The following is a 26144-nucleotide window of genomic DNA, read 5'->3' as shown; positions in this document are numbered from 1 at the left end:
TGTCTGGATGGAGTGGATTTATCTACCAAATCCAATCGGCTTAAAGGGCTGTTCCTGGTGGAATTGGCCCCGAGATGGCACCAGGAGCTCCTGGAACTGAATGTCAAAAATGTAATTTTCTGGTTTTTCAGGTTTGGGTCCTCTTTGAAGAAAAATCTGAGACTAACCACATGAGACTTTATGCAGCATAGGTAACCGGGGATGGGATTGGGGGCCGCATTGCATAAAGAGAAGGGAACAAGAAGCAACCTGGAATTTGCTCCAATTGGTACATGTCTGCCTGTGTTTTGAGAGGTGGTGAAATACTTCAAAGACTGAGCTCTTGTGTTTTCATGTATGTAAAAAGCTGACTCATGCTTTGATTCAAAGGAAACCTGATTCATGCTGAACTTTTTTTTTATTTGCTGAAGAAAAAAAAAGGAATTAATATGCCAGCTTCCTTCAAAAGGAAAGCTAAAATGCTCTAACTGAGAATGGGGGAATTACTAATGAATCAACCAGGAGAGGAGAAACGATCTTTTGTATGAAGAGTGCTGCAGTTTCTGGATTATTATTGGAGAATTCAGAAAAGCTAAACCTGGGAAACATTCTCTCTTCTGTAAGTTATGCAAAGAAACAAGGGCTTTGTCTTCAGGTCTGGCTAGGAAGCACCTAAATCTGAAAAGCTGTTCTCCCTCTTTTCTCCTCCAGCTTTTCAGTTTCTGATTAGGGTTTGTTGAAAGAAAAGTCTTCATCCTGGTTCACCCAAGCCGTGGATAAATAAACAACATGGCGACTGCTTTGGGAAGAAGGTTGCAGTTTATTGAAGAGCCAGACCAAAAGATGGTTCTGGCAGGAAACAGGAGAGAAAAGAAAGGCTGAGCACATGTGGGAAGGAGGTTTTTATACTCACTGAAGCCTTTTGTTTGGAATAGTTTCCTGTTCCTGTGTTGAGGCTTTGTATTCCTGTGTCATGTATTCTGACCTGAGTCTGGGTGTGCTTTCTGGTATTCTTGATGGTGATGGGTTAATCCTATTATGTCCCAAGGGTTATATCTTGCTTCCCTGGTGATGGGGCTAATGACTCCTAGAGTTTGGGTGGGGTATACAGATTTTAGGTATCTTTGTCTTCTTGATCTCCTAGCTGGGCCCTTTCTGATGGTTTACATCTGCATTTGTACAGAGCTGGCTTCTGCTTGGGACAGAGAGACTTGGGGGCAGGGTTGGTTTCTGCTTTTAAAATCCTTTTGAGGAAATATATTTTTCTGCCCTTTTAATATTTCCTTCTCTGGGGAGCTGACTTCCCTCAGGTTGGTCCTATTTAAAGGGCATGCTCATAATTACCAAGAAAGATAGGAACAGAACATCCAGAAATAAATTGAAGAAAGACTAAAGTTTTAGCTTTCCTAGATGCATATTGATCCTTCCTTCACAAAGATTTCTGAGTTGACCAACTGGTTGCCTTTTTGCTCAGGAAGGGCAGAGACTTGGAAATGGTTCATTGAATTTCAGTTGATTGTACTAACTAAACAATCAGTTTAGAAATATCTAAGATATTTGCATACATTAAGGCAGGGGTGTCAAATTCAATTTCATTGAGGGCCGCATCAGCATTGCAGTTGCCCTTGGGGGGCCAGGGGTGTGTGGCCAGGGTAGGTGCAGCTTACTGGGTGGGTCTGGCCTACTGGGTGGGCATGGCCAGCTCTACATCGTTCGCGTCAAGGGTGCCTGTGGGGGCCTGGGCAGGAGTGGGACAGATCTGAGGGTCTCTGGCAGAAGGGGGTGGGACCGGGGCAAGCACCAAGGTATGGTGCATTTCTTCATTCCTCACAAAGGGTGACACCTCCACAGCATGCACCCAGGGGGCAGGGCCAACGCAGCAGGAACTGGTTCCTCACTTTTTCTGGACAGCCTTGTGGAGCTAAGACTGAATACATTTCAGAATAGATGGCTACCACATCATTGTACATTGGCTCCCTGCCAGTCTGGGCCAGAGTCAAGGCAGTGGGGGCCATTCCCTCACTGTTTCCAGGATGGTTTCACGGGCCACATGAAATCACTTCGTGGGCTGCATCTGGGCCCCAGGCCTTGTGTGTTTGACATATCTGCATTAAGGAAAAAAAGGATGTGGGTGTGTTCTTTTGCTGAATAATCTTTATAATATTTTTGTCATCTATACTCATATCCAATAAATATACTGCTTAGCAAAATATAATCAAGATTTCCTGTGTCACGAATTCTGACCTGAGTCCGGGTGTGCTTTCTGGTAGTCTTTTTTTTTTTTTTTTTTTTTGTAAAAAAGTTTTATTAATTTTTTTCCATTTTTATAAAAGCTTAGGACACAACATGGTGGTCAGGGTGACAAATCACTCGAAGACAAAATCATATAAATATAACTCAGATTAATTATAAAAAATTTCCTCTCTATTTCCTAAATATAATGTTGCTTATTAAAATTAATAGAGTTTTAGGTAAAATTCAATCAAGCAAAAATCATCAATCACATTGTGATTATAATAATCTATATCCTGTTTTTAAGCGTTACTAATTACAGTTCTTATACTCCAATTATGTTTTAATAAACATATAGTTGGGATTTCAGGTATCCTTAATGATAGATCATTCCTTGAGACTAATTTTTTTTCCTATCACAAATAGCTCTTCCTCTCTCTCTCTATTACAACATGGTTATCATATTAAAAATAATAATAAAATTCCAACAAATACAAATTTTTAAAAATATATTCTGTCATTTCATCAATCTACATCTGGAAAAAATCTTTTTAACCCCTTTAATAAAGTTTAGACCTTCAAATACTTACCAACTATAATATCAAAAAATTCCCATCCTTCATTCATTATTAAATCAGACAAAATCTCTCTATTACAGCATAATTATCATCTTTAAAATAATAATATAAGTCCAACAAATACATTTCTATTTTTAAAAATATGTTCTATCATTTCGTTAATCTACATCTATAAAATCTTTTTAACCCCTAATAAAGTTTACTCCTAATAAAGTTTACTTCTTCAGCTATGATAACAGTAAATTCACATTCTTCATTCATTATTAGACAAAATCTCTAAAGCCTTTTTAACACATCAAGTAACATTTTATATCACATTTAAACCTAACTCTAGCTTTCTTTCTATGCCAAATTGGTTCCCATATTAAAGCTTTTTGGTTATCAAAATTTGGTTAGAAAAATCTCTGACCAATTCAAACTGAACAAAGTTTTCTTCCCTTTCTGCCAATATCATCTGAGTGTTATATTCACTTTTGTTCCATGTTATAGTTAAAAGTAAGTTATCCGCTTTGTTGTAATTTTCAGAGAATCGTAACTGGATGTCAATCTCTGTTATTTTTGATAGTTGAACTGAATCAATTACGGTGATTTCTTGGTCATCGAAGTTCTCCCTTAGTTGTAGGTAACATCATGTAAAGTTAGTTGGCTCAGTGGTTTCCGCATTTTCTCCCAATGTAAGTTCACAATTGGGTTGTAAGCATAATTCCTCTGTCTCTTTAAATTGTATATCTTGATGTACAGAGGCCTGTTCAGGATTACTCTGCTCTTCCTCTATTGTTCCTTGTTCTATAAGTTGATTCATTATTGGAGGGTCAGTTTGAGGTTCCAAAGTAGCATCTTTAAGTTTTCTCCGAGGTTTCAAATAAGTTTTGAAGTTTTCTGTGAATTCTAATTTTTTTTCCAGTATTAAATCATAGTCAAGGTGTGGATAACTTTCTTCCATTTTGGTGGTAGACTAGCCTATTCCTTTACTGGACTGTATTTAGAAAAAATCCACAAATGTCCGCCTCCAAAGGTCTAATAGCCAGCTTCACCACCCAGCTGTCAAATTATCTTTTCTCTTCTATTACCATATGAAAGTCCAATCCCTCTTCAAATAACAAAGTACAGTTGCAATGTCACTTTTCGCCACCAGATGTCCTCAGTGAACTGTAAAGTACTTTTTCCAAGTTAATGAAGTTAAAGAAAAAAAAATTCTCTTTCTTTAAAAAGTTAACAAGAGAGGTGTCTCCAGCATTATAAAAATTGAAGGTAACAAGATCCCCTTTTTCTTCTTTTCCCCTTAATATCCCTGCCAAAAAATAATAATAATAATAATAATAAATAATAATAAATAATAATAAATAATAATAAAAAAAACCAAGCAGAAAAACAAAAAATTATTAATTTCTTTCTTTTGAGCTCTTTTTCCCATATAGGCAGCCGCTGCTTTCTTAGAAAACGGAAATAGTCAATAACTCTTTACAGGAAGGTAATCAGGACAATGAGAGAAGGGAAAGGTCTCACCCGGATTCACCGCGGTAGTTCTTCATGCTTCGATGGTCTTTTGACTTGCGGTTGGTGCGGCTAGGTGATCGGCTATTTTACTGGCCGATCTTCTTCTATGTTGGCCCTCAGAGTTAGCTCGGACAGCTGGAGGAGCCGCTCCTCCTCTGCAACTGAATGAAGCCTCCTCGATGGTAGTTGCGCCATCCAGGGCGACTTTTGACCCACATAAGGGTCTACCAGCGGAGGGAAGTTAGCTGACGAACTAGAGGCGCCGCGATCCAGAACCAGAAGTCTGCTTTCTGGTATTCTTGACGGTGGTGGGTTAATCCTATTATGTCCCAAGGGTTATATCCTGCTTCCCTGGTGATGGGGCTAATGACTCCTAGAGTTTGGGTGGGGTATACAGATTTTAGGTGTCTTTGTCTTCTTGATCTCCTAGCTGGGGCCTTTCTGCCCGGGACCAGAGAGGCTGTCGCCAGCGCCGTGCGCATGCGCGGGTGCTGGCGCGGGAAAAGTATCGCATTGACCCGGGAAATGCCTATATAAGAAGCTGGGAGGTTTTGGGAGCTGCTGAAGCCATCTACTTGTAAGCTGAACACAGAATAAAGAAAACTGAGAACTACAACTGCTTCTCGTGTCTTGCCTTCCGCGAAGGACTTAACAGTTTACATCTGCATTTGTACAGAGCTGGCTTCTGCTTGGGACAGAGAGACTTGGGGGCAGGGTTGGTTTCTGCTTTTAAAATCCTTTTGAGGAAATATATTTTTCTGCCCTTTTAATATTTCCTTCTATGGGGAGCTGACTTCCCTCAGGTTGGTCCTATTTAAAGGGCGTGCTCATAATTACCAAGAAAGATAGGAACAGGACGTCCAGCAATAAATTGAAGAAAGGCTAAAGTTTTGGCGTTCCTAGATGCATACTGATCCTTCCTTCACAAAGATTTATGAGTTGACCAACTGGTTACCTTTTTGCTCAGGAAGGGTGGAGACTTGGAAATGGTTCATTAAAATTCAGTTGATTGTACTAATTAAACAATCCGTTTAGAAATATCTAAGATATTTGTATACATTAAGAAAAAAAAGGATGTGCATGTGTTCTTTTGCTGAATAATCTTTATAATATTTTTGTCATCTATACTCATATCCAATAAATATACTGCTTAGCAAAATATAATCAAGAATTTAATCGTTTGCTTAGGACTATGTGTATGCATGAACAATATGGTAGATTTTGAACTGAGAGAAGTACCTGGGAGATCAGAGAACAGAATGCTACCAGTATTCAGTAACCAAATTGAGCCTGTATCAGGTGAAGTGCCTCTGATCAATACAGGCATAAGATTTGATAAATATATATAAAGAAATTATTTTTTCTGGAATCAAGGTGCTGTTGCCTTCACTATCCTGGTGCCCATCTGATGTTTTATTGCCCATGTAAGCCTTAATCAAAAGAAGCAGGCTAGTTAGCAACTGTTGGAATCTGAATCCAAACGACCAGGAAAGATCCAGTTTAGCTGGAAGTAAAAACATACTCAAGTCAGGTTTGACCTTAGGGAACTTAATAGACATATCCAGAATAAGTCAAAAAGGGACTGTTGAAAGAAAGTCTTCATCCTGGTTCATCCAAGCCGTGGATAAATAAACAACATGGCGACTGCTTTGGGAAGAAGGTTGCAGTTTATTGAAGAGCAGACCAAAAGATGGTTCTGGCAGGAAACAGGAGAGAAAAGAAAGGCTGAGCACATGTGGGAAGGAGGTTTTTATAGCCACTGAAGCCTTTTGTTTGTAATAGTTTCCTGTTCCTGTGTTGAGGCTTTGTATTTCCTGTGTCATGTATTCTGACCTGAGTCTGGGTGTGCTTTCTGGTATTCTTGATGGTGATGGGTTAATTCTGTTATGTCCCAAGGGTTATATCTTGCTTCCCTGGTGATGGGGCTAATGACTCCTAGAGTTTGGGTGGGGTATACAGATTTTATGTGTCTTTGTCTTCTTGATCTCCTAGCTGGGCCCTTTCTGATGGTTTATGTTATTTCCCGAGCCTTACAAATGGCTCGGGGCGTTTGCAGGCAGTCCCGGGCAGGTGCAAAGCTGCCCAGGACCAGACAGGCTGTCGCCAGCGCCGCGCGCATGCGCTGGTGCTGGCGCGGGAAAAGTATCGCATTGACCAGGGAAATTCCTATATAAGAAGCTGGGAGGTTTTGGGAGCTGCTGAAGCCATCTACTTGTAAGCTGAACACAGAATAAAGAAAACTGAGAACTACAACTGCTTCTCGTGTCTTGCCTTCCGCAAAGGACTGGCGACGAGGACTGGCGACGAGGATGGGATGCCTTACATCACCTGGAAAGGAAGAAGTGTAAGCTTACCCAAGTGAGTCCTGAGCGGCGGAACGGCGTTGACTCAGCAGCTACTCGCCAATCCAGTGCGCATTCGGGGGTAGGCTGGCTGATAGACCCGTCTCCTGAAGATGGCAAAGGTTGGAAGGCTTTCGGAGTTCGACGTCTCACATCCAGAGCGGTGGGAGTCCTATGTAGCCAGGGTGGAGAACTACTTCAAGGCAAACCAAGTGAGGGAAGAGAGCTTGAAGGCTGCCACCCTGCTTTGTGTTTGCGGTCAAGACGCCTTCGAAATCGCAGAAAACCTTGCAGCACCTGTTCCAGTAGAGTCTGTTAGCTACGCAGATCTAAAGAAGCTATTGAAAGAGCACTTCCAGCCCAAGATGTCTGTCATTGCATGGCGCCACACCTTCGAGCAGAGGGATCAACGATCCGGTGAGTCGGCCAAAGAGTACATCGCCGCATTAAGGAAGGCCGCCAAGCACTGCGAGTTCAAGGACCTCGAAGAACGACTGAGGGACCGATTTGTGTGCGGGTTAAGGCATCGAGATCTACAACAGAGGCTTTTCGCCAAAGAATTGTCCTTCCAAGATGCCTTAAGAGAAGTCACCGCAGAAGAAGCAGCAGGCGGCGCCATCAAGAACATGCGGCCGATCAGAAACAGTTCAGAAGTTGCATCCGTGCACCAGGAAGACGTCCAAGGAAACTCCGAGGAGGATCCGGACGAGGAAGTCGACCGTCTCCACCCCACGAAGGAAGGAAATCAGAAGGGAAGCTCTTCAGCTCCACTCAAGTGCATCGGTTGTGGAGGTCGCCACAGGAGAACTGACTGCAAGTTCCGCTCCGCTACCTGCCGGGCATGCGGCAAACAAGGACACATTGCAGCTGTGTGTCTGGGCCGACGAAAGGTACAACCTCAGGAAGAACTGCGCCTGAAAGGTACCAGGGTCCCCAGCCAGAATAGGGTAGGGTTTTGCGCTTCGCGAAGGAGCATCCTCAGGACAGGCACACACAAGCCCTTTAAGAAAAAGCTGTCACTCAAGGTGAAGCTACAAGGGGTTCCATTAACTATGGAACTAGACACAGGGTCCGCCCTTTCAATCATCTCCTTGCATACATTTAGGAAGATTGGTTCCGGTAGTGGAACTCAGGCCTTCTGACATTGTGTTAACAGATTTTCAAAATTCAAGAGTGTGTGTTAAGGGGGAGGCCACCCTTAACGTGCAATACAAGAATTTTGAAGGTCCACTAGACTTATTAGTAGTAGGGGGTGAACGAACGAGTCTCATAGGACTCGATTGGCTTGAGGCCCTGGGGATACACGTCACAGGACTCAACAGCTTACAAACACTCGACCTACAGGAAGTCTGCAAAGAATTTGAAGATGTTTTCAGCCCCCAGCTGGGCACATTCAAAGGACCCCCTGTGTCCTTAAAGCTAGACCCCACTGTCACTCCCATTAGAATTAAAGCAAGAAGGGTCCCTTTTGCTTTAAAGAGTAAAATTGACACCGAGTTAGACAAACTGATCCAACAGGGAATTCTAGAACCTGTTGATTCCAGTCCTTGGGAGACCCCCATTGTCACGCCTCTAAAGGCAAATGGGGACATTCACATTTGTGCTGATTACAAATGCACTCTTAATAAGGCATTGCAGCAACATGCCTATCCTGTTCCTGTGGTCAGTCATATTCTGGCCTCCCTCAAGGGGGGGCGCGTTTTTGCAAAGCGTGACCTAGCTCAAGCGTATCAACAGCTGCCTATTGATGATGATGCTGCTATAGCTCAGACTATTGTGACCCACAGGGGAGCCTTTAAGGTAAAAGGCTACAGTTTGGAGTGAATGTCGCTCCTGGGATTTTCCAAAGCGTAATGGAAAACACACTACGGGGCATACCGGGGGTTTGCCCCTACTTTGATGATGTCTTAATTGCAGGAGACTCCACACACATTCTAGCTGAAAGGCTAAGGGCTGTTCTGTTTAGGTTCAGGAAAACAGGCCTCAAGCTCAAAAAAGACAAATGCAAAATTGGGGTGCCTTCTACTGAATTTCTGGGGTTCAAAATTGATGCTGCTGGGATTCACCCTGCTGAATCCAAACTAACTGCGATTTTAGAAGCACCTAGGCCAAAGTCTAAGGCCGAACTTCAGGCCTTCCTGGGCCTCCTGAATTTCTACAATTCCTTCCTTCCACATAAAGCCAGTGTAGCTGAGCCTCTTCACAGGCTACTAGACAAGCAAGCAGTGTGGCAGTGGTCACAAACACATGAGGCTGAGGCTTGTTTTAACAAAGTCAAGGCCTTGCTCACTTCTAACAGTGTACTTGCACATTTCAACGAGTCCCTTCCTGTGTGCATCGCTTTGATGCGTCCCCTTACGGGGTTGGAGCTGTCCTGAGCCACCTCAGGTCTGATGGAACTCAGGTTCCTGTTGCATATTACTCCAGAACATTGTCTTCTGCTGAGCACAACTACGCTCAGATAGACAGGGAGGCTCTGGCTGTTGTTGCTGGAATTAAAAAATTCCATGATTTTCTATATGGCAGGCATTTCACGGTCTTCACTGACCATAAGCCTCTGCTGGGACTGTTTACCACACGTAAGCAGACTCCCCAAATCATTTCCCCTAGAATGCTTAGGTGGTCTATTTTTTTTGTCTGCATATGATTTTTCTTTACTCCACAAGCCTGGGAAAGAAATGGGCCATGCTGATGGCCTCAGTAGATTGCCCCTGCCAGTAGTAGAAGCTGACCCTGCGCCAGCTGTCAACATTCTATCAATCCAAGCCTTGCCCGAGCTCCCTCTTAGTGCCAGGGATGTTGCCGCTGAAACAGGTACAGATCACACACTTTCACGTGTCCGTTCCTGGGTTTTGTCTGGTTGGCCTGAGCACTGCCCTAGTCCTAAGTTTCAGAGTTTCTGGTCCAAAAGGAACGAGCTATTCATTTCTCAGGGTTGTCTGCTTTGGGGAAACAGAGTTGTCATTCCCACCTCAATGAGGACTAGGGTTTTAGAATCCCTCCACGAGGGTCATCCTGGCATTGTTCGTATGAAGGCTCTTGCGCACAGCCACTTGTGGTGGCCTGGTTTAGATAAAGATATTGAGGCTTTACATCTGCATTTGTACAGAGCTGGCTTCTGCTTGGGACAGAGAGACTTGGGGGCAGGGTTGGTTTCTGCTTTTAAAATCCTTTTGAGGAAATATATTTTTCTGCCCTTTTAATATTTCCTTCTCTGGGGAGCTGACTTCCTTCAGGTTGGTCCTATTTAAAGGGCGTGCTCATAATTACCAAGAAAGATAGGAACAGGACGTCCAGCAATAAATTGAAGAAAGGCTAAAGTTTTAGCTTTCCTAGATGCATACTGATCCTTCCTTCACAAAGATTTCTGAGTTGACCAACTGGTTGCCTTTTTGCTCAGGAAGGGTGGAGACTTTGAAATGGTTCATTAAAATTCAGTTGATTGTACTAATTAAACAATCAGTTTAGAAATATCTAAGATATTTGTATACATTAAGAAAAAAAGGATGTGCATGTGTTCTTTTGCTGAATAATCTTTATAATATTTTTGTCATCTATGCTCATATCCAATAAATATACTGCTTAGCAAATATAATCAAGAATTTAATCGTTTGCTTAGGACTATGTGTATGCATGAACAATATGGTAGATTTTGAATTGAGAGTAGTACCTGGAAGATCAGAGAACAGAATGCTACCAGTATTCAGTAACCAAATTGAGCCTGTATCAGGTGAAGTGCCTCTGATCAATACAGGCATAAGATTTGATAAATATATATAAAGAAATTAATTTTTCTGGAATCAAGGTGCTGTTGCCTTCACTATCCTGGTGCCCATCTGATGTTTTATTGCCCATGTAAGCCTTAATCAAAAGAAGCAGGCTAGTTAGCAACTGTTGGAATCTGAATCCAAACGACCAGGAAAGATCCAGTTTAGCTGGAAGTAAAAACATACTCAAGTCAGGTTTGACCTTAGAGAACTTAATAGACATATCCAGAATAAGTCAAAAAGGGACTGTTGAAAGAAAAGTCTTCATCCTGGTTCATCCAAGCCGTGGATAAATAAACAACATGGCGACTGCTTTGGGAAGAAGGTTGCAGTTTATTGAAGAGCAGACCAAAAGATGGTTCTGGCAGGAAACAGGAGAGAAAAGAAAGGCTGAGCACATGTGGGAAGGAGGTTTTTATACCCACTGAAGCCTTTTGTTTGGAATAGTTTCCTGTTCCTGTGTTGAGGCTTTGTATTTCCTGTGTCATGTATTCTGACCTGAGTCTGGGTGTGCTTTCTGGTATTCTTGATGGTGATGGGTTAATCTTGTTATGTCCCAAGGGTTATATCTTGCTTCCCTGGTGATGGGGCTAATGACTCCTAGAGTTTGGGTGGGGTATACAGATTTTATGTGTCTTTGTCTTCTTGATCTCCTAGCTGGGCCCTTTCTGATGGTTTACATCTGCATTTGTACAGAGCTGGCTTCTGCTTGGGACAGAGAGACTTGGGGGCAGGGTTGGTTTCTGCTTTTAAAATCCTTTTGAGGAAATATATTTTTCTGCCCTTTTAATATTTCCTTCTCTGGGGAGCTGACTTCCTTCAGGTTGGTCCTATTTAAAGGGCGTGCTCATAATTACCAAGAAAGATAGGAACAGGACGTCCAGCAATAAATTGAAGAAAGGCTAAAGTTTTGGCTTTCCTAGATGCATACTGATCCTTCCTTCACAAAGATTTATGAGTTGACCAACTGGTTACCTTTTTGCTCAGGAAGGGTGGAGACTTGGAAATGGTTCATTGAATTTCAGTTGATTGTACTAACTAAACAATCAGTTTAGAAATATCTAAGATATTTGCATACATTAAGGCAGGGGTGTCAAATTCAATTTCATTGAGGGCCACATCAGCATTGTGGTTGCCCTTGGCGGGCCGGGTGGGTGTGGCCTCCCGGGTGGGTGCAGTCTACTGGGTGGGTGTGGCCTACTGGTGGGTATGGCCAGCTCTACATCGTTTGCGTCAAGGGTGCCTGTGGGGGCCTGGGCAGGAGCGGGACAGATCTGAGGCAGAAGGGGGTGGGACCGGGGCAAGCACCAAGGTATGGTGCATTTCTTCATTCCTCACAAAGGGTGACACCTCCACAGCATGCACCCAGGGGGCAGGGCCAACGCAGCAGGGGTTGGTTCCTCATTTTTTCTGGATAGCCTTGTGGAGCTAAATCTGTGGGGTATACAGATTTTAAGTTTTTTTGTCTTCTTGATCTCCTAGCTGGGGCCTTTCTGATGGTTTACATCTGCATTTGTACAGAGCTGGCTTCTGCTTTGGACAGAGAGACTTGGGGGGAGGGTCAGTTTCTGCTTTTAAAATCCTTTTGAGGGAATATATTTTTCTCACCTTTTAATATTTCCTTCTCTGGGGAGCTGACTTCCCTCAGGACCCTGGTGATCTTCTAGTCTCACAGGAGACCCTTTACCATTTCAGAAAAATTGTTGTCCAATCTCTTCTGAAAAATCTCCAATGATGGAGCACCCATAATTTCTGAAGGCAAGTCATTCCAATGATTGATTGTTCTGTCAGGAATTTTCTCTTATTTCTAGGTTGGTTTTGTGGATTAGTTTCCATTCATTGCTTCTTTTTCTGCCTTCAGGTTCACCCCCTTTTGTTTTTGCAGTTGCTTAAATACTGGAACACTGCTATCATGTCATCTCTACTCCTTCTTTTCATTAAACTAGAAATACCTACAACCATTCTTCATATGTTTTAGCCTCCAGCCCCCTAATCATCTTTGCTATTCTCTGCACTCTTTCTAGAGTCTCAAAATCTTTTTTATATAGTCATGACCAAAACTGGATGCAATATTCCTGTTTTATACCATTATAAACTGGTACTAGCACTTCACGTGATCTTGATTCTGTCCCTATATTAATGCAGTGTAGGTCTGTGTTGGCTTTTTTAGCAGTTGCAGCACATTGCTGACTCATATTTAAGTTACTGTCCACTAGGACTTCCTCTCACATTTACTACTATTGAGCCAGGTACCACCTATTCTTTACCTGTGCATTTGTTTTTTCTTGCCTAAATGTAGAACCTTACTTTTCTTACCATTGAATTTCATTTTTTTAGATAGGGCTCGTATTCAAGTCTATTGAGATCTGTCGAGATCTGTTTCTGTCGTGAACTGAACTTCTAGACCCGTAATGGTAAACCTTTTAGAGACCGAGTGCCCAAACTGCGACCCAAAACCCACTTATGCATCGTTGGGTGCTAGGTGGGTGTGGCCCATTGGGTGGGTGAGAAAGAAGAGAGGCCAGGAACCTCTGAAGGGCTGGATAAGCGACCTGACGAGCAGCTGGCTGACAAAGGGGGAAGAAATGCAGCTATAACTAGGAGGCTTGGAAGACCAGCCAGAAGCAGAGGACACAGAAGAGGCAAAGCTGCAGCCAGTAAGTGGGGATGAGGAGGAACTGCCTCTTCTGCTGTATCCCAGGGCACACAGGGCTGAGAGGACAGAGGCACAACGAAGGTCGGTGAGGCTACTCATGGGGAGGCAACCTCATCCCTCCTAATGAGTTGCACCAAGAGGTGGCTATTTAGCCCAGCATGTGGAGCAAAGTGATGCTAGGAACAAGTTATCCATTCTTGCTGTGTCTTTGTTCAGCCATCTTGACTCTTGTCTTGGGGGTTAAACCATGACTGTTACTGGATTGTAGAATTTGCTTCATAGACTTTCAACTTGGATTTTGGACTTGTCTTTGGACTTTGAATCTGGAGGTGACTTTATGGACTTGTTCTGTGTTTCCGGACTTGGGAATTGGACTCATTGGGTTTTGTGCTGCTCCTGTGTGGGGTAAATCCTGGGGAATACTATTTGGGACTGGCAAAGCCTCAGTAAAGACATAAAACCCTCATGATGTGTATGTGTGTATGAGCGGGACATAATAATAATAATAATAATAATAATAATAATAATAATAATAATAACCCAAGTATTTGTAGTACTCTTCTTCATCCAGACTCTTAATGTTATTTTTGTGGGGAATCAAGATGCCCCACAAAAATAACATTAAGAGTCTGGATGAGGAAGAGTACTACAAATACTTAGGTATCCTTCAAGCTGACAACATCAAGCACACTGAAGTCAAGAAAAAGATTAGAGGTGAATACATCAAGAGAGTGAAGAAGATCTTAAAATCCAAACTCAATGGAGGAAATACCATAAAGGCAATCAACCCCTGGGCAATCCCAGTCATTAGGTACACAGCTGGAATAGTGGACTGGACTCAAGCAGAACTAAACGCAATGGATAGGCAGACCAGAAAAATAATGACAATGAATCATGCCCTTCATCCACGCAGTGACATTGATAGACTTTATCTACCAAGGCAAATAGGTGGGCGTGGAATGCTACAAGTACATCAGATGGTTGAAGAAGAAAAAATGGCTTTGGGAGAATATCTGAAGAACAATGATGAAGATGCACTGAAATTAGTATATCAGGAAGGCTTACTGACTACTGGAGAGACCAAACTGGCCTATAAGAAAGACCAAATGAAGAACAGAATAGAGGCATGGGAAGACAAAGCACTACATGGCCAATACATTAAAAAAATAGCTGGGAAAGCAGATAATAACAAGACCTGCAATGGCTAAGAGCAGGAAAATTGAAGAAAGAGCCCGAGGGACTAATTCTGCTGCACAAGACCAAGCCTTAAGAACAAATGCCAAGCCTTAAGGACAAATGCATACAAAGTCAAAATTGAGAAGACAGCAACAGACAGTAAGTGCCGCCTGTGCAAAGAAGCTGAAGAAACAGTGGACCACTTGGTCCACTGTTGCAAGAAGATTGCACAAACTGATTACAAGCAGCGGCATGACAAAGTAGCAACAATGGTGCATTGGAAGATCTGCAAAAAATATCATTTGCCTGTAAGCAAAAACTGGTGGGATCATAAAATAAAGAAAGTCATAGAAAATGATAAAATTAAACTGCTCTGGGACTTCAGAATTCAACAGACAAGCACCTGCAACATAACACCCCAGACTTAACAAGTAGTTAATAGTAGTAAAGTGGAAGGGACCTTAGGATGCGTATCTAGTCCAACCCCCTGCTCGGGCAGGAAACTCCTACGCTATTTCGGACAATGGTGTCCCAGCTCTTTTACAAATTCCAGTTGTTGGAGCCATGTACTGCTCTGGAGGCAAGTCATGTTCCACGATAAAGGTTTCTCACTGTCAGGAAGTTTCTCCTTAGTTCTAGGTGCTTCTCTCCTTGATTAGTTTCCATCTGTTGCTTCTTGTCCTGCCTTCAGGCGCTTTGGAGAATAGCTTGACTCCCTCTTCTTTGTGGCAGCCCCTGAGATATTGGAACACTGCTATCATGTCCCCCCTCGTCTTTCTCTTCATTAAACTAGACATACCCAATTCCAGCAGCCGTTCCTTAGATGTTTTAGCCTCCAGTTCCCTAATCATCTTTGTTGCTCTTCTCTGTACTCTGTCTAGAGTCTCAAACATCTTTTTAAATCGTGGTGACCAAAACTGGATGCGTATTCAAGCGTGGCATTACCAAGGCATTGAAGAGTTGGTATTCAATACTTCACGTGATCTTGATTCTATCCCTCTGTTAATGCAGCCTAGCAGTGTGTTGGCCTTTTTGGCAGCTGCAGCACACTGCTGGCTCATATTTAGGTGATTGTCTACTAGGACTCCGAGGTCCTCTCACAGTTACTACTATTGAGCATGGTGCCACCTATGCTGTACTTGTGCATTTGGTTTTTCTTGCCTAAATGTAGAACCTTGCTTTTTTCACCATTGAATTTCATTTTGTTAGTTAGTGCCCAGTGTTCAAGTCTGTCCAGATCCTTCTGTATCTGAAGCCGGTCTTCTGGAGTGTTGGCTAGTCCTGCCAGCTTGGTGTCATCTGCAAATTTGATGAGTTCCCCATCTATCCCTTCATCCAAATCGTTGATGAAGATGTTGAAGAGTACTGGGCCCAGAACAGAGCCCGGGGCACCCCACTACACACTTCCCTCCGACAGAATGCAGTTCCATTGCGATAGAAAGACAAAAAAGTCCTGGGATAGTGGACGTGGCAGTGCATGGATATAGCAGAATAGAAGAGAAAGGGAACAGGAGAAAGAAAACAAAATACAAAGACCTACAAATAGAAATAGAAAGACTGTGGCAAAAGCAAGCAAGGGTAGTACCAATAGTCATAGGCTCCTTGGGTGCAATCCCAAAACAACTGGAGCACCACTTGAACACAATTGGCATCGACAAATTCGCTATTAGTCAATTGCAAAAGGCGGCCTTATTAGGAACTGCTTCCATCCTGCGACGATATCTGTAAGACCATCAAACATCCACATCTGCCTATCCCAGGTCCTGGGTAAGGACTCGATAGGTAGACAAAATGCCAAATCCAGTCTGAACATCTGGCTGACTGTGCGATGATCCATAATAATAATAATAATAATAATAATAATAATAATAATAATAATAATAACAACAACCCCCAGTGAGGCACTACATTGACGTGGTTGTGGGGCTTGTGTACTCTGAGGAAGATGAGAGCTATGCCAGAGGTTCAACCATACTGGACAGATCTCATCAGAGGAGTCAGACAAAGAGTGTCTCTCCCATAAAAAATATGGTGAGACGTAAATTTCAGAATGCCATACCGGCTCGGACGTCGCCCGGGTTAACAAGGTCCGCACTAGATATTGGAGTTCCTGGATATCTGGTGAAAAATGGGTTACAGGACTCAGGACTGTTGGCTGAGCAACCAGGGCCAGCAGTTGCAGAACTACTGGAAGAAAAGGTGTTTACCCGTCGCAGATACACAGTGATGGAAAACAAAGAAATAATGATCTGTTACTACAGATCAAGTCCAACAAGCCGAGGATATCTAAAACGAATGCACCAGTTCTGGAAAGAACAACATCCAGAATCAGAAATAACAGAACAGAGACTAGCAGATCAACGCCGATTTATAATACGAAATAAAGATTTACAGAACAGAAGTGGACGACTGCCAAATGGTTTACCCAGGCCCAAAGAAATCAAAGCCTTACCATTAGAAGTAATTCAGAATGTAGAGGCAAACCAGGGGGAGTTGGCAGTAAAAGAATCCAGTAGAGCTATACAACTGTTCTCATTTGGAAACCAGGCACCTCTTCCTCAGGAAGAACAAAACCCTCTAACTGAAGAAATAAAAGAATTGAAACAAAGAATAACTGAGCATCTAGAACAGCACAAAAACAACAGAATAAGGCTGCCTGCATTGAAGCTTGTTTCAAAGAAACAGCTAGCACAAGCATTAAAAGATGCAATTACTGCAATAGCAAGTATAAGCACCAATTCACTGCAAGAAACAAACCAACTAATGTACAGCACAGCTGCAGTTATAACTGAATACCTGGGATGCAAAATCAACAAAGAAGAAAAAAAACACAGTGCACCAGAAAAATGGAAGGTTAGACTAGAAAATAAGATCAGCAAGTTAAGATCACATGAAGCAAGCTAGAACAGATGAAAGAAAAGAAGCTGAAGAACAAGAAGACCAAAGAATACATAATCAAGAAATACCACTTAGAAACAAGGAAGATCAAGGAAGCACTGGAAATAATAAAGCAACAAATAACAGCTATAGCCAGGAAAATCAGTAGATATGAAGCTCGAATTGCAAACTATAGGCAGAACCTACAATTTCAATCCAATCAGAAACGTTTCTAACAATCCATCAATGGACGAAGAGAACTGCAAGGAATCAGTCAGTACCTGACAAGGAAGAAAACAGTGCAGTTCTGGAAGCAGATATGGGATAACCCAAAGAAATACAACAAGGATGCGGCTTGGTTTAAAAGAGGTGGATGCAAATAAAACAGAAGTTGAAATGAAAGAACTAGTAATAACAACAAAAATGGTAGAAAAAAGAGCAAAGAAAATCAAAAATTGGTCAGCACCAGGTGAAGATGAACTGCATGGGTTTTGGTTGAAACATCTAACTGTTATACACCCACTCATTGCCAAACAGTTCAACAATATACTACAAGGAGGAGAAATTGAAAAGTGGCTAACAACTGGGAAAACCTACCTAATAATGAAAAATCCAGCAAAAGGGGCAACACCAGGTAACTACAGGCCAATTACCTGCTTACCAACAACTTTCAAATTACTAACTGGTGTAGTAGCTGATGCAGTGCAACAGCATCTAGTTGAAAACAATCTCTTTCCACCTGAGCAGAAAGGAAACCGCCCCAACAGCAGAGGAACAAAAGATCAACTCCTAATAGACAAAATGATCTTGGAAAACTGCAAGAGAAGGAAGACCAACCTGAATGTTGCATGGATTGACTACAAAAAGGCATTTGACTCTCTGCCACATGATTGGATAATAAAGTGCCTAGAAATAACAGGAGTCAGTAGAAACATCAGAAAATTTGTGCAAAGATCGATGGCACAATGGAAGACACAGTTGCAGATCAATGGTGAGAAGCTGGGAGAGGTTAATATCAAGAGAGGGATATTTCAAGGAGATTCATTATCACTATTACTATTTGTTATTGCACTGTTTCCTCTGTCAACAATACTGAATAACTCTGGACATGGCTATCAAACATCAAAAACATCTGCTAGACTATCCCACCTCCTTTACATGGATGATCTGAAGCTGTATGGAAAAACATCATCTGAAATAGAATCGCTGCTCAACACTGTCCGTATATATAGTCAAGATATTGTTATGGAGTTTGGCTTGGACAAATGTGCCACACTTACTATCAAACAAGGAAAAGTAGTGAAAACTGAAGGAATCAAGATGCCCACAAAAATAACATTAAGAGTCTGGATGAGGAAGAGTACTACAAATACTTGGGTATCCTTCAAGCTGACAACATCAAGCACACTGAAGTCAAGAAAAAGATTAGAGGTGAATACATCAAGAGAGTGAAGAAGATCTTAAAATCCAAACTCAATGGAGGAAATACCATAAAGGCAATCAACACCTGGGCATCCCAGTCATTAGGTACACAGCTGGAATAGTGGACTGGACTCAAGCAGAACTAAAAGCAATGGATAGGCGGACCAGAAAAATAATGACAATGAATCATGCCCTTCATCCACGCAGTGACATTGATAGACTTTATCTACCAAGGCAAATAGGTGGGCGTGGAATGCTACAAGTACATCAGATGGTTGAAGAAGAAAAAATGGCTTTGGGAGAATATCTGAAGAACAATGATGAAGATGCACTGAAATTAGTATATCAGGAAGGTTTACTAACTACTGGAGAGACCAAAGTGGCCTACAAGAAAGACCAAATGAAGAACAGAATAGAGGCATGGGAAGACAAAGCACTACATGGCCAATACATTAAAAAAATAGCTGGGAAAGCAGATAATAATAAAACCTGGCAATGGCTAAGAGCAGGAAAATTGAAGAAAGAGACCGAAGGGACTAATTCTGGCTGCACAAGACCAAGCCTTAAGGACAAATGCATACAAAGTCAAAATTGAGAAGACAGCAACAGACAGTAAGTGCCGCCTATGCAAAGAAGCTGAAGAAACAGTGGACCACTTGGTAAGCTGTTGCAAGAAGATTGCACAAACTGATTACAAGCAGCGGCATGACAAAGTAGCAACAATGGTGCATTGGAAGATCTGCAAAAAATATCATTTGCCTGTAAGCAAAAACTGGTGGGATCATAAAATAGAGAAAGTCATAGAAAATGATAAAATTAAACTGCTCTGGGACTTCAGAATTCAAACAGACAAGCACCTGCAACATAACACCCCAGACTTAACAATTGTCGATAAGAAAGACAAAAAAGTCTGGATAGTGGATGTGGCAGTGCCTGGAGATAGCAGAATAGAAGAGAAAGAACTGGAGAAGATAACAAAATACAAAGACCTACAAATAGAAATAGAAAGACTGTGGCAAAAGCAAGCAAGGGTAGTACCAATAGTCATAGGCTCCTTGGGTGCAATCCCAAAACAACTGGAGCACCACTTGAACACCATTGGCATTGACAAATTCGCTATTAGTCAATTGCAAAAGGCGGCCTTACTAGGAACTGCTTCCATCCTGCGACGATATCTGTAATACCATCAAACATCCACATCTGCCTATCCCAGGTCCTGGGTAAGGACTCGATAGGTAGACAAAATGCCAAATCCAGTCTGAACATCTGGCTGACTGTGCGATGATCCATAATAATAATAATAATAATAAATTAGTCAATTGCAAAAGGCGGCCTTATTAGGAACTGCTTCCATCCTGCGACGATATCTGTAATACCATCAAACATCCACATCTGCCTATCCCAGGTCCTGGGTAAGGACTCGATAGGTAGACAAAATGCCAAATCCAGTCTGAACATCTGGCTGACTGTGCGATGATCAATAATAATAATAATAATAATAATAATAATATAAAGTTGGAAGGGACCTTGGAGGTTATCTAGTTCAATCCCCTGCTCAGGCAGGAAACCCTACATCATTTTGGACAAATGGCTGTCCAGTCTCTTCTTAAAAACTTCCAGTGTTGGAGCATTCACTGCTTCTGGAGGCAGGTTGTTCCACTGGTTAATTGTTCTAACTGTCAGGAAGTTTCTCCTTAGTTCTAGGTTGCTTCTCTCTTTGGTTAGTTTCCAGCCATTGCTCTTTGTTCTGCCTTCAGGCGCTTTGGAAAATAGCTTCTCTGTGGCAGCCCCTGAGATATTGGAACACTGCTATCATGTCCCCCCTCGTCCTTCTCTTTGTTAAACTAGACATACCCAATTCCAGCAACTGTTCCTTATAAGTTTTAGCCTCCAGTCTCCTAATCATCTTTGTTGCTCTTCTCTGTACTCTTTCTAGAGTCACAAAATCTTTTTTACATCGTGGTGACCAAAACTGGATGCAGCATTCCAACTGTGGCCTTACCAAGGCATTGTAAAGCGGTATTAATACTTCACATGATCTTGATTCTATCCCTCTGTTAATGCAGCTTAGCACTGTGTTGGCTTTTTTGGCAACTGCAGCACACTGCTGGCTCATATTTAAATGATTGTCCACTAGGACTCCGAGATCCCTCTCACAGTTACTACTATTGAGCAAGGTGCCCCTATACTATACCTGTACATTTGTTTTTTCTTGCCTAAATGTCGAACCTTACTTTTTTCACCATTGAATTTCATTTTGTTAGATAGCGTCCAGTGTTCAAGTCTGTCCAGATCCTCCTGTATCCTAAACCTGTCATCTGGAGTGTTGGCTATTCCTGCCAGCTTGGTGTCATCTGCAAATTTGAGGAGTTCCCCATCTATCCCCTCGTCCAGATCGTTGATGAAGATGTTAAAGAGCACTGGGCCCAGAACAGAGCCCTGGGGCACCCCACTACATACTTCCCTCCATGTAGATGCGGTTCCATTGAGGACCATATGCTGAGTACGGCCGGTCAGCCAGCTACGGATCCATCTGGTGGTGATGCTGTCTAACCTGCATTTTTCTATCTTCTCAAGTAGTAGCTTGTGGACTACTTTGTCAAATACCTTACTGAAGTCCAAGTAAATTATATCCACAGCACTCCTCTAGTCCACTAATTTTGTCACTTGGTCAAAGAATGCAATAAGATTTGTCTGGCATGATCTGTTTTTGACAAACCCGTGTTGGCTTTTAGTAATGACTTTGTTTGCCTGTAGGTGTTCGCTGATTCGTTGTTTGATTATTGTTTCCAGAATCTTCCCAGGTATTGAGGTCAGGCTGATAGGTCTGTAATTTCCTGGGTCCTCCCCCCCTTTTTTTTTGAAGATGGGAACTACATCAGCTCTTTTTCAGTCCTCTGGTAGTTCCCCAGTGCTCCAGGATCTTTGAAAAATATAGTTCAGTGGTTCTGAGATCACATCTGCCAGTTCCTTGAGAACCTTGGGGTGTAATCCATCTGGTCCTAGGCTGGACAGGTGTTCACTTACCATTTTCTTGCCTATCTTAACTTGTATTTCTATTTTGTTTTTTATGGCACTATTTTTGATAGGTTGGTCTGTTTTTTCCCTTTGTGTAAAGACAGATGACAAAAATGTTCTAACAGTTTCTTCGGGATTAGGACAAAAGGGGGAAAAATATCCCTGCTCCCAAAGTTCCACTGAGACCAGCCTCCTCAGGCTTTCTAGATTGCTTTTTACACAATAAAAATGTGACTAATCTGCCTTTGGAAAAGTATAATTTGCAATTCAGAGTGCAATTTAGTCTGCAGAGTTGTAATTTCTTCTTTGTTCCTTAAATTGGAAGAGTGAATCTATCAGTATCAATTTTGCTAAGCTTTTTTCTGTCTTTTTTAATTATTTGGTATTGAGTTATTTCTTTATCAGGCTGATATTAAAAAATATTTGCACTAAAAACTTTATTCAATGTGCTTGTATGTCTTCTAATACAACTTTTTAGCAGACATTTCACCCACTAATATATATATATATATTCCTGCTATTATATTATATTATTATATTAGGACTTTTTATATGTAATTTTTTCTAACATATATTATTGAATATGTTTTTTTGACCTTCAAACTGCATCACATGACTCAGAAAACTGTGGATTTTAGGCCCAAACTGTGTTCTGGTTTCTATGGAGTTTTGGGAAGTACAAATTAGAGAAGTTTATATTACTGCATAGTACAAACCAAACACATTTCTCTTATTTCCCTATATCCAGCTGAAAACTCTTGTCTAAATTGTAAGTTTAGAAAGATTAGCAAGCAAACCAAAAAAATATAAATCAAATAAAATGTCTCTCTAGCCAGTTTTGTATTATAGAAGCATTTAAAGAGTATGTAAATTCAGATTAAGAATTGATACATTTTTTTCTCTTCTAAGGATAGAATTATATAGGGTGTTGATTCAAATATTTTCTGTAGCACATATTTTAAGCACTATGCTTTGAACAACCAAGTACAAAATTGGGTACCAGAATTGCTCTAAGACAGAACTCTCACCCAGGAGGTGAAATATGGCAAGTTGCTTTTTCACTTACCATTATATCCATATGTTAGAAGCTTTTTCATTCACATACACAAAAAATCCACATTTTCAAAAAAAAGTAACTACCTCTTTTCTTACCAAAGCTTGGTTTCTTATATGACAATCGGAAACATGAAGCAAAATAAGGATTAAACTTGGCCTAGAATAAGTTACTGAAATAATATGGTGATAAATATTTAAAATACGTTATGACTCTTAAATTTATGCTGCAAAGCTCCCAATAGCCACTGGGTGGCAACAGAGATATTTAAAAAATGAAACCTTTTCCTACCACCTAGTGATCAAGATTTTAGAAGCTCAGATCTGGGAGTCTTTTTAGTGCACAAATATAATTTTAGACCTATATTGTTGTTCATTTCCATCACATAACAGAAGGCTTCTCAAACTGTGGAAACAAAAACTAATGAAAATTAGTGTAGTTCTCCACTAAAATTACAAAAATTGTTTTTGTTCCTATCAGTAATTCTTCTATTCTCTAGAGTACAAAACAGTTCAACAGTTAGAGCATGTTTTCATATAGCAGTACTACAAAATGTTTTACATCTTATGGCAATCATGAAAATGCCAAACAGTGAACCTCAATCATTCTGTTCCAGTTTTTCACTTACTAAGAGGAACAGAATATTTACTTAGTTGTGATAACAACTAACTGATTAACAGATTTTATTAGAAATATTTTCATTGCTGTACTTAAACCTCACATTTTGGCAATACTTGTGTCAACACTGCTAACATCGGATGTTCTTGCTTTGACAACAGATGGAAATGCAGCCATTTTCTCTATTGCTTTTAGAATTAGTTGCTGCTGGGAGAGGAAATAGGGATGAGAGTCCAGCTAGTCATAACAATAATAACAGTCATGGGAACCCAAGGACATTGGGCCCAGAGCTGATAGTGTTTTGGCCTGGCTGGAGAGCTGGGGAGAAAGCCTGCACTTCAAGCTAATTGTGATTTATGACTGTTTATTGGAGGAGGAATTGCACTTTGTTACCTTGTATCCAGGGGAGGGGAATTTAGTTTCTGGTTTCAACTATATAGTGTTGATACTTTGTTTCTTGAATAAAAGATTCTTTAAGGTAAACAATGACACAATGCCTCAAAGATCTTTTGAAGAGTTTCATCTGTCAGAACCATGGCAACTTGTTAATTATTAAATTATAATGTGCAGGACTGTGGCTCAGATCATGAGCTTCTCGTTGCAAAATTTAGGCTTAAATTGAAAAAAGTAGGGAAAAGCACTAGGCCACTCAGGTATGAACTAAATCATATTCCTGATGAATATACAGTAGAGGTGACAAATAGATTTAAGGAACTGGATCTGATAGACAGAGTGCCTGAAGAACTATGGATGGAAGTTCGCAACATTGTACAAGAGGTAGCAACTAAAACCATCCCAAAGAAAAAGAAATGCAAGAAAGCAAAATGGCTGTCTGAGGAAGCTTTGCAAATAGCTGAGGAAAGAAGGGAAGCGAAAGGCAAAGGAGAAAGAAAAAGATACACCCAATTGAATGCAGAATTCCAGAGAGTAGCTAGAAGAGATAAATGAACAGTGCAAAGAAATAGAAGAAAACAACAGAATAGGGAGGACCAGAGATCTCTTCAAGAAAATTGGAGATATGAAGGGAACGTTTCATGCAAAGATGGGCATGATAAAGGACCAAAATGGCAGAGACCTAACAGAGGCAGAAGAGATTAAGAAGAGATGGCAAAACTACACAGAAGAACTATACAAGAATGAGCTTAACATCCCAGATAACCACAATGAGATGGTCATTGACCTCGAACCAGACATCCTAGAATGTGAAGTGAAATGGGCCTTAGAAAATCTGAGCAACAACAAAGCTAGTGGAGGTGACAGTATTCCAGCTGAGCTATTCAAAATCTTAAAAAATGATGCAGTAAAAGTGCTACATTCAATTTGCCAGCAAATTTGGAAAACTCAACAGTGGCCACAGGATTGGAAAAGGTCAGTTTACATTCCAATTCCAAAGAAAGGCAATGCCAAAGAATGTTCAAACTATCGCACCATTGCACTCATTTCACATGCTAGTAAAGTTATGCTTAAAATCCTACAAGCTAGACTCCAGCAGTATGTGGATCGAGAACTACCAGAAGTACAGGCAGGATTTCGAAGAGGCAGAGGAACTAGAGATCAAATTGCCAACATACGCTGGATCATGGAGAAAGCTAGGGAGTTCCAGAAAAACATCTACTTCTGCTTCATTGACTATGCAAAAGCCTTTGATTGTGTGGATCACAACAAATTGTGGCAAGTTCTTAAAGAGATGGGAGTACCAGACCATCTCATTTGTCTCTTGAGAAACCTATATGTGGGTCAAGAAGCAACAGTGAGAACCGAACACGGAACCACTGATTGGTTCAAAATTGGAAAAGGAGTCCGGCAAGGCTGTATACTGTCACCCTGCCTATTTAACTTATATGCAGAGCACATCATGAGAAAGGCAGGGCTAGATGAATCAAAAGCTGGAATTAAGATTGCCGGGAGAAATATCAACAACCTAAGATATGCAGATGATACCACTCTGATGGCAGAAAGTGAAGAGGAACTAAAGAGCCTCTTGATGCGGGTGAAGAAGGAGAGTGCAAAAGTTGGCTTGAAACTCAACATTAAGAAAACCAAAATCATGGCATCCGGCCCTCTCAATTCCTGGCAAATAGATGGGGAAGAAATGGAGGTAGTGACAGATTTTATTTTTCTGGGCTCCAAGATCACCTCAGATGGGGACTGCAGCCAAGAAATTAAAAGACGCTTGCTCCTGGGGAGGAAAGCTATGGCAAATCTAGACAGCATACTAAAAAGCAGAGACATCACCCTGCCAACAAAAGTGCGTATAGTCCAGGCCATGGTTTTCCCAGTTGCAATGTATGGCTGTGAAAGTTGGACCATAAGAAAGGCTGAGCGCAAAAGAATTGAGGCCTTTGAACTATGGTGCTGGAGAAGACTCCTGCGAGTCCCTTGGACTGCAAGGCGTTCAAACCGGTCAGTCCTAGAAGAGATCAACCCCGACTGCTCTTTAGAAGGCCAGATCCTGAAGTTGAAACTCAAGTACTTTGGCCACCTAATGAGAAGGAAGGATTCACTGGAGAAGAGCCTAATGCTGGGAAAGATTGAGGGCAATAGAAGAAGGGGACGACAGAGAATGAGATGGCTGGATGGAGTCACTGAAGCAGTAGGTGTGAATTTAAATGGACTCCAGAAGATGGTAGAGGACAGGAAGACCTGGAGGAACGTTGTCCATGGGGTCGCGATGGGTCGGACATGACTTCGCAATTAACAACAACAATGTGCAGGTCAATTATTAAAAATCAATCTGCACTTTGGTTGCAGGTCCAGGCCTCATCTAATAATGAAAGAAATAATTGCAGCAGTCATACAGAACATGACCACGATACAGAAGCTGAAATATTTATTCACGACCTTCCTATTAAACTGTGAAGAGAGACTGAGAAATGTTCAGAATATTTGATTGTGTGTCTGTTGAAACAGCTATTATATGGAAAAGAT

General features: G+C 41.5%; 1 protein-coding gene across 2 annotated transcripts in view; it reads left to right on the top strand.

Annotated features, from left to right (window-relative positions):
• Positions 1-459: 459 nt before the first annotated feature.
• Positions 460-26144, top strand: part of LOC120319961 (beta-1,3-galactosyltransferase 5-like) — a 36769-nt gene continuing 11084 nt past the window's right edge. For both annotated transcript variants that reach the window (XM_039369369.1, XM_039369365.1), the window contains exon 1: positions 460-598. The gene's annotated coding sequence lies outside the window, so the exon portion shown is untranslated. The remainder of the gene's footprint in view (positions 599-26144) is intronic.

This window comes from Crotalus tigris, unplaced genomic scaffold (assembly GCF_016545835.1).
Source record: "Crotalus tigris isolate CLP2741 ecotype Arizona unplaced genomic scaffold, ASM1654583v1 scf7180000017601.7605149639:7615979, whole genome shotgun sequence".
NCBI lineage: Eukaryota > Metazoa > Chordata > Lepidosauria > Squamata > Viperidae > Crotalus > Crotalus tigris.
The sequence above is the reverse complement of the archived record's forward strand: the minus strand, read 5'-3'. Positions and strand labels throughout refer to the sequence as shown.